The following is a 13704-nucleotide window of genomic DNA, read 5'->3' on the forward strand; positions in this document are numbered from 1 at the left end:
GACTTCCCGGCAGGTTTTGTAATGAAGCCCTTTCAAGACCTATTTGATATAAAATCAGATTCATAATGAGCTCATACATGGTACCAGTTCTTGTGGCTTTTACTTCCTTTCCAGTGATCTCATGCCTCACTTTTACCCCTTTACCCCTTTACCACATTACCCCTGTGCTGCCTTTTGTTTTATTTTCTATTATTCTTTGAAGTAGGCTGAAACAATGAGTAAAAAGGGAAGATCTTCTTAACTGATGTCACTCTTACTTAGGACTGACTGCTAGGTGGTGAGGAAGAGAAGGTCGGGCTGGCCAACACATAAGGCCAGACACTCCATAATGTGAAGAAGTGACACATAATGTGAAGAAGTGACTTCTTGATTGCAGCCATAGCTGCAAGAACCCAACCAAACTGAGAAATGATTTTGTTTTCCTTCCTTCAGCAGGTCTACAGAATGAACCTGATTTCTTAAGGTAACACTCTGCTTATATGGGTAGGGTCTAAAAGGATTTCCTGTGACAACTGACAGATCTTACCCTCTGGGGAACCGTCCTTCTAAGTAAAACAAAGTTGCTCTGTCAGCAAACTGAAAAAGTTCATTAAAATAACTGAACAGAACTGTAAATGGAGGTCAGGCAGTTTCTTGTTACAACTTGGTTATCTAAGGAAAAGCTTTTGCAACCACATTCTTTGTATGTGTCTGCCTAGCTGTACGTCCTCCAATGATAACGTCTCAATTCACTGGGAAATCTCAACCCAGTCTGATGGAGATCTAGCAGTCTCAAAAACATCACATTCTTTCAAGTTTTTTAAACAGGCAGACAGGTTGTAGTTTAAACTGGCAGATGGGTTGTGGAGGATGTGAATAGATGTCCTTGGCTGGTGGTAGGTTAAAGACAAATGTATCTTTCAGTAGGTATCTGTAAATCCATAGAGAAAGGCAACCCCATACTGACCACAGAAAAGCTGGAGGCATGAGGGTCTTCAGTTGAGCTGGGGTTTTGTTAAGAGATGTGTGGCAGAATTCATCTCTGTCAACCCTAAGCCATATGCCCTCAGTGCTTTTCAGCCCAGATATTGCACTTCTAAACAACTTGCATCCCAAATACTAACCCTCTCCCCTTAGGGGTTACAGCATCCTCATCAACAAACCTTCCCATCTTCTCTCTCCTGATTCCCCTCATTTAAGTCCATCCATAATCTTCTCTCCAATTTTCTCACTATGGTGCCTTCAAACCTATTGCAGCTGCTTCACCACCTCCCTTCAGCCTGTTTCAAGGTTCTCTTTTGAGCCCTCTGTGCTCCTGCTGGCTGCCCATAGTGAACACCACTGTCTCCCTTGCTGCCAAACCTTTCAAGGTTCTCTGTGCATGGAAAAAAGAAGTCCTCCCTTCACCTATTCTTGGTTTCCAGGAGATGTATAAAAGTTGCTTAGAAGCAATAACTGTGAAAACTGAAGCCTACAAGCTGTAAAAATGTGGGAATCTCTGGCAAGACACTGTAAGTAATTCTAAGACTGTAATTCTGTCTACTCACAGCCTTGCTCTAAAATACCCTGGCTGACCTTCCTGGCACATTGTGAGGAAAGTTCAAATATAGTCAAATGACAAAAATCTTTCATTTATAACTCTCTGTCATTAGCTTTTTAGGGAGGAATGTTAAAGCATGGTTTCTGGGACTGTATGATGGGTTACCAGGTTGATTATATCTTATTCTGGTTTTAGTGATGCTTTTGTTCATACTTTTTTTGCCATTTGTACTTGTAATTACATCAGAGGTTCCCAGGATATTAATTTTCAATGTATCTAAATAAGCATTTCAGCAAATAAATTAATGGAAATGTCTGTAGAGATGAGGATTAGGAGCAGCAGGAGTTTTGTAACTCTCATTAGGCTGGGGACTTTTCCTCTGGGTATAAAATGGCACCAAGGCATCCTAAAGAATCTGTATGAAAAGACTGCTTGTCCCTTGTGTATTTATAAATAGTAGATAGGGAGATGCAGACAGTACATACTTAGACTTATACCATTATTTTAAATAGTGGAAAGCAGGGGTGAAATTTTCAAATTAGAGTGTGAGAACATAACCATGTGACTGTTATTAAAATTAATAGGAACTGCATAGTTCAGTCTCTCTTCACCACTAAATTTCCTTAGGTGTTTCTCTATGAATATTTATGCAATCAGAAAAAAATGCAGACTATGAAGCAAATGCCAGTGTAAATACAAAGTGATCACATAATTTACATGTTTTTAATTATTGACATAAACTCCACTTTTGTCCAGTAATAAAGAATGCATGTGACAAAGTACTTAAACACAAAAGAAAAAAAGAAAAGAAAAAAAAAAAAAGCAATTATTTAAAAAAATAATACTCCTCTGGTTTAGTTTATAAACAAGCCACTGAACCTGCTAGCATTTTAACAAATGTATTTTTAAGTTAAGTAAGTATTTTAACTTAAGTAAGTTAAAAAAAAAAAAAAAAGATGATGGAGGTGATGATGTCAGTTCAATCACCAGATATCAAACAGCCTTTTGGTAGTGTACTGATCTCAAGGTTGTGTTAAACGAGTTCTTTGTATTCAGAAGACTGTACTGAAGGCCTATATTAGAAAGGTGCAAGAGGTAAAAGGAAAGGGATATGCACTTGTTTAAGAACCTGCACATTTACAGTGTTCTCTGAACAGCTGCTACTGGCTTACTAAAATAAATAGGGGGGTGATATTTATTTGAGTCATGAATGGTGTTAATTTGATTATGCTTTCATTCAGCATCATAAATCCAAAGGAAGGTAACTATCAAGGTACCTGGTTCCTGATTACCAGGTCAATTCAGGAAAAGAACAAAAGATGAAGCAGTTATGTTTGAAAAAATAATATATATATACATATATATATATATATACATATATAGTGTGTGCTGTCTGAACTCCAGACAAAACTCAAAACCCCCAGAACAGCTGAATTGTACCACTGCTTTCCCAGGATGGGTGTAGCTGGGTAAAAGAATAGTAATGCCTGAATAATGAGAATATTTCTAAATCAATATAATCTTTAAAAAATATATATAAGGAAAATAGATATTCTGCAGCTTTCTTTGTGCTTGCGTTTCCAAATGGTCTCTACATTTTGAAGTTCTGTCAAACCAAGTAGCATTTTTCTGCAAAATAATTTCATCACCAATTAGTCTGTCATAGACTTTGTCAGTTTATCTTCACTTCTCTGCCCTATGGACTGAATACTAGGTACCAAACAAAGATCAAGAGAAAAGAAATGTTATGCTTTCTCTCTGGAAAACACAGCCTTAACCCAAACATCCTCCTCCCCTGAAGCTGTGAAGCAGTGAAATTCTTCCCAAAAACCCCAAGTTGAAAAAGGAAACAATCATATTTCCAATGGGACCAAGCTACTCAAACCCTAGCAAGACAGCATAGGAGTGATTAAAAGGCAGAGGAGAAACATATAATAAATATAATAATATATATACTCCATATATAATATATTTTTATATTTTCTATATACAGTAAATATCATATTTACTATAGCAGTACAATATGTAATAAGTATAGCAGTACTAAACATAAAAATGACAGAGAGTGGTCCCTTATGTATCACAAGCAAAATATTAGCTCCCTCTTTATTCTGTGGAAAATCTAAGAGAATACATTGCCTTGGGAAATATGTTTGGTTCTTCTATGTAAGAAAGATTAACCAGTTTATATAAAGACAATTTGTGAAAATTAATTAACCAAAGGATAAACTGAAGGAAGGTTGAAAAATCATGACAGATAAGTATGGGTATCATTAGCCTTTCACAGTGGCTCATAAACAGCTGGATAATAGAACTTGGTATGGAAAAACATTCTTGATCAACTATTGTCAAAGGATTGTGTCCACTGTGAATATAATTCAGGATATCTGCAATTCGTACTTTGGTGATCCAGATCAAGACAGCTGAAAGCATAAACACAAAAGAGATCTAATTGTCTTTTCCACTCCCTTCTCTCATTTTCATAGTTAAGAGAAGGGAAATAAGCTTCCAACACATAATAAGACAGTCACCCCTACATGTGAGGACTGACACCTCAGAAACTATTTATAATTTGGTTAGGGGCTAGGCACCATCATGTTGAATGATGCATTGACCTTTCTGATTAACACTTTCTGAAAAGTAATTTCTGGAGCTAACAAGGAATTATGTAAACAGAGAAGTAATCAGAAAAGATGATCAAGACTGAAGAAATTAAGAACTCTTTCAGGTTGCAATTATGAGAAGATGATGGGGATGCTTTTAGCAGGCTTCAGTAATGAAGTCACAGCTGTGACTAGGCAGGTGAGGAAAATGAAGAAATTTAAACAGTAAATCAATATTTATGTTTTTTATTTTTTCTAGACTTTAATGAAGACAATGTTTCATATGTTTCAGTCCAAATGGTTTTAAAAATATTACAGTAAAAATTGAAAATGAGCTTTCATGAATAGCTCTTTTGCTTGTGTGTGTGTTTTTAACTAAAATTATACTTTCTCACTTTCACCATCATCTCACCCAATGACTGATAAATATGCAAAACATTCTAGTACACACATTGCTAACATTCATATTGATAAAGTCTTGTAGACACATTTGTGAAAATGGCAGGTGAGAAAAACATTGATTTGATCAGAATCTTTTTTTTTTTTTTTTTTTTTTCAGAAAATGCTTCCTCTGTAGCAATAGATTAGCCAAGTTTATTAAAAGCTAGACTAAAGGCAGGTTCTACCAGTCAAAGGAAAGATGCAGAAATTATTCTTGGGACTGATTCTACACTCCTCCTCTCACCCACCCAATCCCAGAAGTGCACCTGCACTAAGGAGATAATGTGGAGTTGCAGGTTTCTGCTGCCATATGGAAATCTGAGAGCTGCAGCTTCACCTCTCCATGAAGTGAGCTTCAGATTTGAACCCAAATCCTCCCTGTAGGTGCCTGCATGCTGCTGCTGCTGCTTCTCCTACAACTGAGTCATTAAAGTGCCATCTAGGAAGTGAGAGTGTCATCTAGGAAGTGAGGCACATGGGAAATAAGGAGGTGATTTGTGACAGCCAACATGGTTTTAGTAAGGGCAGATTGCGCCTGACAAATCTGGTGGTCTTCTGTGATAGGGTTACAACATTGGTGGATAGGGGAAGAGCAATTTACTGTCTACCTGGACTTCTGAAAAGATTTTGACACTGTCTCACACAATATCCTTGTCTCCAAGTTCGAGGCATAAATTTGATGAATGGACCACTCAGTGGGTAGGGAATTGGCAGGATGGTCACTCTCAAAGAGTTGCGTTCGATGGCTCTATGTTCAGGTAGAGATCAGTAACGAATGGTGTTCCTCAGGGGCCAGTACTGGGTCTGGCATTGTTTAACATCTTTGCTGGTGACATGGACAGTGGGATAAAGTGCATCCTCAGCAAGTTTTCCGTGACACCAAGCTGTATGGTGCAGTAGACATGCTAGAGGGAAGGTTTGCCATTCAGAGGGACCTGGACAGGCTTGAGAGGGGGGCCCGTGCAAACTTCATGAGGTTCAACAAGGCCAAGTGTAAGGTCCTGCATCTGGGCTGGAACAATCCAAAGCACAAATACAGGCTGTGTGGAGAATGGATTGAGAGCAGCCTTGAGAAGAAGAACCTGGGTGTTTTGGTTACATGAACCAGCATTGTGTGCTTGCAGACCAAAGTCAACCATATCCTGGGCTGCATCAAAAGTGTGACCAGCAGACCAAGGGAGATGATTGTCCCCCTCCACTCTGCTCTTGTGTGACCTCACCTATAGTACTGCATTCAGTTCTGGGGTCCCCAGAACAAGGATATGGACCTATTAGAATATTAGAATGAGTCCAGAGGAGGGCCACGAAGATGATCAGGGGGCTCTCCTATGAAGGCAGGCTGAAGGAGTTGGGATTTTTTTAGCCTGGAGAAGAGAAGGCTCCAGGGACATGCCTTCCAAGGGGGGGCTACAGGAAAGCTGGGGGGGGGACTCTTTGTCAGGGAGTATAGTGATAGGACAAAGGGGAATGGCTTTAAACTAAAAAATAAAATGAAATAAATAAAATAATAAAATAAAACAAAACAAAACAAAATAAAATAAAATAGTAGATTTGTATTAGATATCAGGAAGGAAATCTTCACTCAGGCTGGTGAGGCACTTGCACAGGTTGCCCAGAGAAGCTGTGGATGCCCCATCCCTGGAAGTCACAGAATCACAGAATGGCTGAGGTTGGAAGGGACCTATGAAGATCACCCAGTCCAACCCCCCCACCAATCAGGCTCAGTTAGAGCACATTGCATAGGATGCATCCTGGTGGGTTCTGAATATCTCCAGAGAAGGAGACTCAACAACCTCCCTGGACAACCTGTCCCATTGCTCTGTCACCCTCACAGTAAGGGAGTGAAATGTTCAAGGCCAGGTTAGGTAGGTGGGGCTTTGGGAAACCTGGTCTACTGGGAGATGTTCTTGCCCATGGCAGGGAATTGGAACTAGATGGTCTTTAAAGTCTCTTCCACCCCAAACCATTATATGATTCTATGATTCTAAGTGAGATACAGGAGCTAGATAGCAAGAGCTGGGGTTTGAGGGCTGCTCAGCTACCTGCAGGTAGGTCTTGAGACACAGGAGGGACCACTAACCACCACTCCGCCCCACATTCCATTTCAGGGTCTTCTCCACCAGTCCTTGTCCTAGCAGACTGTATTTCTTTGAAGATCTGAATGCCATGATGTCTTCTGAATCTCATTAGGCCTCATAAAGCAGCAAATGGTAGCCTAAGTGCAGTGCATATCTCTGCAAGGGGAGAAAAGGCACTCAGTATATACAGTAGTACAAGTTAAGCACCAGAAAGAGTTCCTATCTGACATCATTAATTCTTTCATTTTTCTTAGGTTATGTCCAATACCATTATTTGGGTTGTGTTATAAGTTAGATTGAAACCTTGGACAATTTATGGAGTCGAGAGCAGTTTGGAGGCATTTATTTTTTTTCCTGGAAGACAATAAAAAAATATTCCTTTAACTTTATTGGCTCAATTTGTAACTATCCAGTATAATCACTCAAAATTTTAATAGCATATCATAATTTATTTATTGCAGTTTTTAATCAACAAACATTAATAAGATGTAAACCTCCACTTGGTATTCAGGTATTATAAATGTTTTAGTTCATGTTCAGTTTTAAAGACTGAGCTTCAATTTGAACACTTCAAAACACACTTTTTTTTTTTTTTCTATCAAGCCTTTAGAAAAAGATGGTTTAAAATTTCTTATGTTGTGTTGTTTTTGTTGTTGTTTTAAATTTTGTTAATCCATTGGCACATCTCCGAAAGCAAGCAGGGTAAGGGGTAAATCAGTTCTTCGGATTCTTCGAATCATGGAGCTAATCCACAGTCCATTCAAGAGAACAAAATGTTGGGGTTTACTTCTGTTTTCAGTAGACTACACCCTATGGAGATGTTAATTTGGGCATTGTCACATTTGGTGTTATGGAAGGATGCTTTGGCTTATTCTAGGCTGGGAACAAAGAAACATTTTTTCATATGCTAGAGGAGATATTAAATGAATTTCCTTAAGCAAATGACACCTACGTGCTTACGTCATGTTGATGTGTAGAAGTCTTGCAAAGTCTACATGTTGCCATTTTTATTATTTATTAGGTTATCATGTTCCCATTGATGTCTGCACATGTACTTTCATGTTTGTTGACAGTTAAATGATATCACTGCTTTCTAATTGCTAATAGCTCTCATTACATTTAGTTCTCTGGTATTTGATGGAAGGTTATTGGTATTATACATGGATCTTTCTAGCAAGAGAAAAGCTATTATGTGCTTAAATAGAGCTAAAGTTTGAAATTTGGCATGTATCTTTAAACCATACAGTGAAGTTTTATTAAAACAAAGACACTTATGTCTTACAAAGTTACAAGCAAGCTTAGGTGAGCATAAAGATTTAGCAAATCAGTGTCTTAAACCAATCTCTTAAATCACTGTGATTTATGCTTTTTTTATACATAGTCATGAATTTCTAAACCAAAAGTAAACAGCAGTGTTCAAACCTCTTATTCAGTGTCTCTGAAGTCCAGTTATCTTACTAAATTAATGGGAGACATTTTTATTGCATATTAACTTCCAACTATTTTTTCATTGATGTTCATGTCAAGGCATTTTATGGTACCCATTCAAATTTTGAGGAACCAGTGTTTGGTGGACTTCAGTGCATGCAGACATGAAGAGATAGATAGGACCTGAATCCTGAAACCTGAGCTGTGAGGGTAGGCTTTGAAACCCTTTTGAGATCAAAAGGATATTAATGGGTACCAGAGTCCACATTTTGGATCAGGCTAGGGTGGTCTAAGCTGAAGGACTGTTAAAGACTCCAACACTAGCTGACAGGAGCTTCCCAATGTAGGGTCTGCTGAAACGTATTTCATCCTGAACATTCAGCAGATGTTAAAAAGAATTTTAGGCATCCCTATCTTAGATTACAGTTAACAATATTTCATCTGCCAGTTGTTACTTTATGATGCATACTGTATAACTATTTTTTTATTTACTTACTGACCAGAGAAAAACAAAAGCCAAGTCCTGGAACTCATCATCTAATAGAGAAAGATTTGTATAAAGCTCCTGCTGTGCTTGGTATACCACATATTCTTGAGGCCAATACCATAAAAAGACTCAACATAACATCAATTCTATTTTAACTCAGGCTTTAAGATGCACGCATGATATTTTATAGTATTATGGAGGTGAAAATATTGATGGTGTTTTTTATTTAATGAAGGTTTATAACTATAAATAATAATTAGAATTTTATGAGAGGGAAGAAACTTGCAGGAAAATTAATGCATTGTAGGGGTGTCAGTGCTGGTTTGCAGCAGCTTAAAGAGGGTCTTAAAGAGGGACGAGAGCCTTATGGTGCCTGAGCTGTACACAGCTGCAGTGCTGGGTCCTTTTGATTTCCCCCTTCCAAACTGCAGGCACCACGTGGTTCCTGAGATGCTGACTGAATTCAAAACCCTTTCTGATGTGGATTAAAGTTCTGGAGGGGGAGCTTTCTTTCTGTACACTTGTTTTTCTTCTCAGTGAGGGGCAGGGAAGCAATTCATCAGTGGCTGCTGGGGATGGTGATGCTCTCCCGTATGGCTGCAGCCCTCTGGGGCTTGGTGGAGCAGGCATCTGTGGCTGACACAAGAACAGCACCAGCAGTGTCCTCACCCAGGGCAATGGAGCCATTGTTTGTGTCCCAGGCACCAGGAAGCATCACTTGAACCATTCAGTCTCTAGCAGGATAATTGTGACATTATTTAAGTAAGTAGTCATCTGAAGTGGAATACATTGGTGGATAACACTTCAGGCTACTGATTTTTAGGCTGCTAAATCTACTACATTTTCCTGGGTGTATCTAACTTAGGTTTTGCTGCTTTCCAGAAGAGCTATTAAAAAGCAACCCATATATACAAAGGTGTCCTGCTTACACATATGAAGAAAACACCATCAGATGCACTAAGATAAATAAGCATTTTTGAGTTGTACTCAACACATTCCATATACTGTTAATGCTAATTAATATGGTTTAGAATCAAGTTGTGACAGGTAAAAAATATTTATCTGTACTTATCCAGCTTTGCTTCACATTCATACAGTTTTGTTCTGTTGTATCATTGTGTCTTCTTGATTTTGTTATTGCATTATTCTGGCATTACTGTTGAAAAAGTGTTCTGCATTGTGTCTTTCAACATATAAATTTGCATCCAAATAAATGTTTTTTCATTTGTCTGTGTCTGTCTGAAATAGCAGTTTATCGATACTATTTAGTGAAGTGCCTTGTGTACAGAAATTCCAGTACTGTAAAAAGCAAGACATCAATGTAGACAGGCTCTCAGAACTTAATCAGTTGAATCTCCAAGGCAGATAAGACTGCTTTAGCCTTTTGTGCATGCAATTGTGGTACAAGACAGAGGTGCAAGATACATGATTTTTTTTTTTGTTTTTGATATTGAAATCAAATTGTCTCTTCTTCTTCATTCTTGAGAAACCATCTTGAAATCCTTTTTTTAATCTGTTTCCTCTAAATTAATGTTGGGTCTGCAGAGACAAACATACTGACTGCCTTTTGTGTTCTTTTTTTTCTGAGCCTAAGTCTGAAAGGGATCTGTCATTTTATGTTCATGGACTTAAAACACAGGTGTAATTATGAATAATTGGTTTAGGAACCAAATACTTCTTTGGAACGGTAGATTGTCAAGCAGGAAATATGTGTAGAAAATCTGTATAATGCATTTAATTAAAAAAAAAAAAAAAAAAAAAAATCTGCATTAGCAGCCTGGAAGTATCCATGCAGTAAAAGGAGTTTAAGCTTTGTTTACATTTTGGCTGCAGGAGGTGCCTCTCTTTAAGTATTTAGATAAACAAACCAAAGCTGCTGTTTTCATTAGCATGTAACACAGAGCCCAATTTCCTTACCTCAGAGAACATTAAACTAAAATTCAGTGGCAGAAAGCAATTTGATCTCTTGCAAATACAAATCTTGATAAACCTTACAGTATGAGAGAAAAAAAAAAAAAAAAAAAAAAAAGCACTTTCAAATTTCGTACCTATTGACATTGCTTAATAAAAACATCTCGAGTGCTGGTGCTTCTGGGTGTGTTTCCAATAGCAATGTCATTGCAGGGCTCTGTGGATAAAGTTACCAATCCTTTGAATTCTGACCTTCAGTCTAAAACAGCTTTAGAGGTTACTCTTTTTCCGATTTGTGAGATTGCAGAGAAAAAGTTAATGCTGCTGGAAGGAAGCGGGGGAGGGAAGTGGGCTTGTCGATGAGAACTGGAACTTTGAAGCCATCTGAGAAGTTTTCCCCTGGCCTTGATTTGTAACAACAAATACTGGCAGTCTGACGCTAAGTAATTATATGAAGTTTCAAAACAGGGTATGCAGCAATTGAAATTTCTGTGAACACAATTATTATTGAGACCCAGTTGATTTTAAGGGAAACTGTACAAAGCCTGGAATCTGAGGGAACCCATAGCCATCCAAACCTGAAATCTAGCTTCAGGTGATCATCTATGTCTATAGGGAGAGGAAATTTCAAAATTGGGAGCCTCCCTAGACACATCAACTGGAACTGTCTGTCTGTCTCCACCAAAGATAAGGGTTGGGATGACCATCTTAAGTTCTTCATTTTAGGTGGTTACAGTTAGGCAAGAGGAATCTAACCCGTGCTGAACAAATGAGGGTCATGGCATAATTACTGTCAAGTTCAAAACAATTTATTATGGTAAATTTCATATAAGCAGTTTAATAGAAAAGCAATTGATGAGAGTGTAAAATAAATTGTCCTTGTAATGATTATTTTAACTTAGACTTCCACTTTTTCCTTTTCATTACAAGGCCTAAAATGTGGAATATTTATGAACTTCACTTTTAGAAGAGACTTCATCATTCCCGATCATCATAAGAAAAATATTGTGACTGAGTGTTTCAAGGTTAAGGATGTTCATATTTACTGTATTCAGCTAACACAAGGTTTGTAATTTTATGCATGTGTGTTTATGAATCTTGTCTATTAAGCCATAAATGCAGGATTTTCTTAACCATTTGCCAGAGTGAGCTTGGATTCTTGTTCTGTTTTCTTCATAGTTCTAAATTATTTAATTAACAATTTCTTTATCTCTTTTTGTATTTGCTTGTCCAGTCTTACATGTCAGCAGCTGAAAAATTATGCAATAATTGACACAGATAAGTAAAATACAGTAACAATCTACTGCTCCATCTACTGTTGAATGGTGACATGCATAATGCTTCAGGAAAAAAATACGGAATGCATTTAGGAAATAACAGCAAAATGGAATTTGCAACAAATAAACCTATTGTTTCTGTGGTTAGTGAACAAACATATTTTTCTTGAAAAATTAAGAATTCTGAATACCACTTTAAATCAGATCTGAAAAACAGAGGAACTTTCCATTTCCCTTTTCACCTTATAAGAGGTGCTGACAAAACTGTTTTTGTTCATGTTAATGGAAAATAGTTGGAGAAAAGACAGTCTAGAATTACTGAGCTGACTCTTGTTATACAGTGAGTTGTATTTATACTACTGGCAAAATATAAGTTATTGCTAAAAAAAAAAAAAAAAAAGCTTGCAATGATGATTTGTGAATTCTAACTTTTTTCTAGAAGAACTAAATGAAAGATGAGGAAGGCTTAAATAGTTGCGGGAGTTTGAAGTATGGAAAAATTGCATCTGTGTGAAATGATATGTTTTATAGTCTTTACAGAACAACGGTGCTTGATTATTTTGTCAGCTTACTGGTAATCTCTCGTTTGTACTGCATTCTTCATACAACAGTCTTCTGAGGAACTACAGAGTATGTTTTTTATTGCCCATTAGAGTGATACCAAGCTGCTTCGCATCGTCACTGGTGTATTTGATTTTGCTTGTTTATTTTTGTAAGAAAATTATTATTCACATATCACAGTGAAGGATGATTATTTTCAATTTTTAGGCAATTATTTTCCATGCTGAGCTGGCATAAAATGTTTATGTAAATGAGAAAAATTAGCTCTCTCCCTAGGATGCTCACAGGTTGCAATTTACTCCTTTCATTTCATAACCTCTCTTGCACTACTTATTCTCCATATAAAAATAATTACACAGTCAGCCTTCAGCAGGACTACTTTCATAAAGAGTTGCTAACATATTTATGTATCTTTCAAGCTGAGGATTTTGTGCAAAGAAGTGACATTCTCACTGATTCTTAGGTGCCACGGTGTTAAAAATATCCCTGTAAAGCTACTGAACTTTATTGGAAAACAGAAACTAATTTTCAGTAGTTCAATTTAATAGATAAGACACTGCCTAAATTAAGACTGTTGTAGTTAGAGCTACAACATTACTCTTAAATCAGGAGCAGATCTCAAAACACTGCCTCCAGAGTGTTGTGGACTCTGGTTTCCCCCATCTTTGTGGAAAAGCAATGCCATCACTTTTGGGTAGAGTATCTACTTCAGATGTTCTGGGCACCAAAAGTAATCAGTGTCTTTGTGTGGTACCCATACGTATAATTACCTTGATGAGATTTCTAAAAGAAAAGTGTTGTGAGAGATGTATGTATTGGAAACATTAAAATCTTACCTTCATATAGAAAACCTTCCCCTCCACCTGCTAAAATACTTAATTTTCAGTAATTTTTATTGTGTATATTTATAGTTTACACTGGTTGTGTCTATAAACTTGTATGTGCTATATATTTTTCCCTGTTACATAATGGTTTTAAGATGCAAACAATTAAACAAAACCAAAAACCAAACCAAAACAAAAAAAAAAAAAAAAAAGAGCAAAACTCAAAAACACCACCACCTACAACAACACCTACAACAAAATGCATGCATACCAAGATTTTGGAAAGTGAAATATTGAGGAAGATCAGTGTATTTGCTCTCAACATTGAGTCTGACCACTTGTGAGGAAAATCTCCACGTTTTTTTATATCACAGTTGTCAAGAATAATTTCAGAATTGTGTTAAGTCATGAATTAATTTAAAAAAAAAGCTAAAGCAGTATCTACTCCACATTAATAAAGATTACTGTTTCCTATTTTAAATTATACAAAATGATCTTGCTATTCATATTGACTTTGCTGACTTAAAATAAGTCTAATTCCATGCAAACTAGCAAAGGTGTCATTTTGGCTAGCC

At 37.1% G+C, this 13704-nt stretch overlaps 1 protein-coding gene across 2 annotated transcripts in view; it reads left to right on the plus strand.

Moving 5' to 3' along the window:
* EYA1 (EYA transcriptional coactivator and phosphatase 1) overlaps positions 1 to 13704 on the plus strand; it is a 163118-nt gene that overhangs the window by 55166 nt on the left and 94248 nt on the right. The window contains exon 2 of one of the 2 annotated variants that reach the window (XM_021273521.4): positions 11398 to 11532. The exons of the other annotated variant lie outside the window; for it this stretch is intronic. The gene's annotated coding sequence lies outside the window, so the exon portion shown is untranslated. The remainder of the gene's footprint in view (positions 1 to 11397; positions 11533 to 13704) is intronic. 2 annotated transcript variants of the gene reach the window in all.

This window comes from Anas platyrhynchos, chromosome 2 (genome assembly GCF_047663525.1).
Source record: "Anas platyrhynchos isolate ZD024472 breed Pekin duck chromosome 2, IASCAAS_PekinDuck_T2T, whole genome shotgun sequence".
Taxonomy (NCBI): domain Eukaryota; kingdom Metazoa; phylum Chordata; class Aves; order Anseriformes; family Anatidae; genus Anas; species Anas platyrhynchos.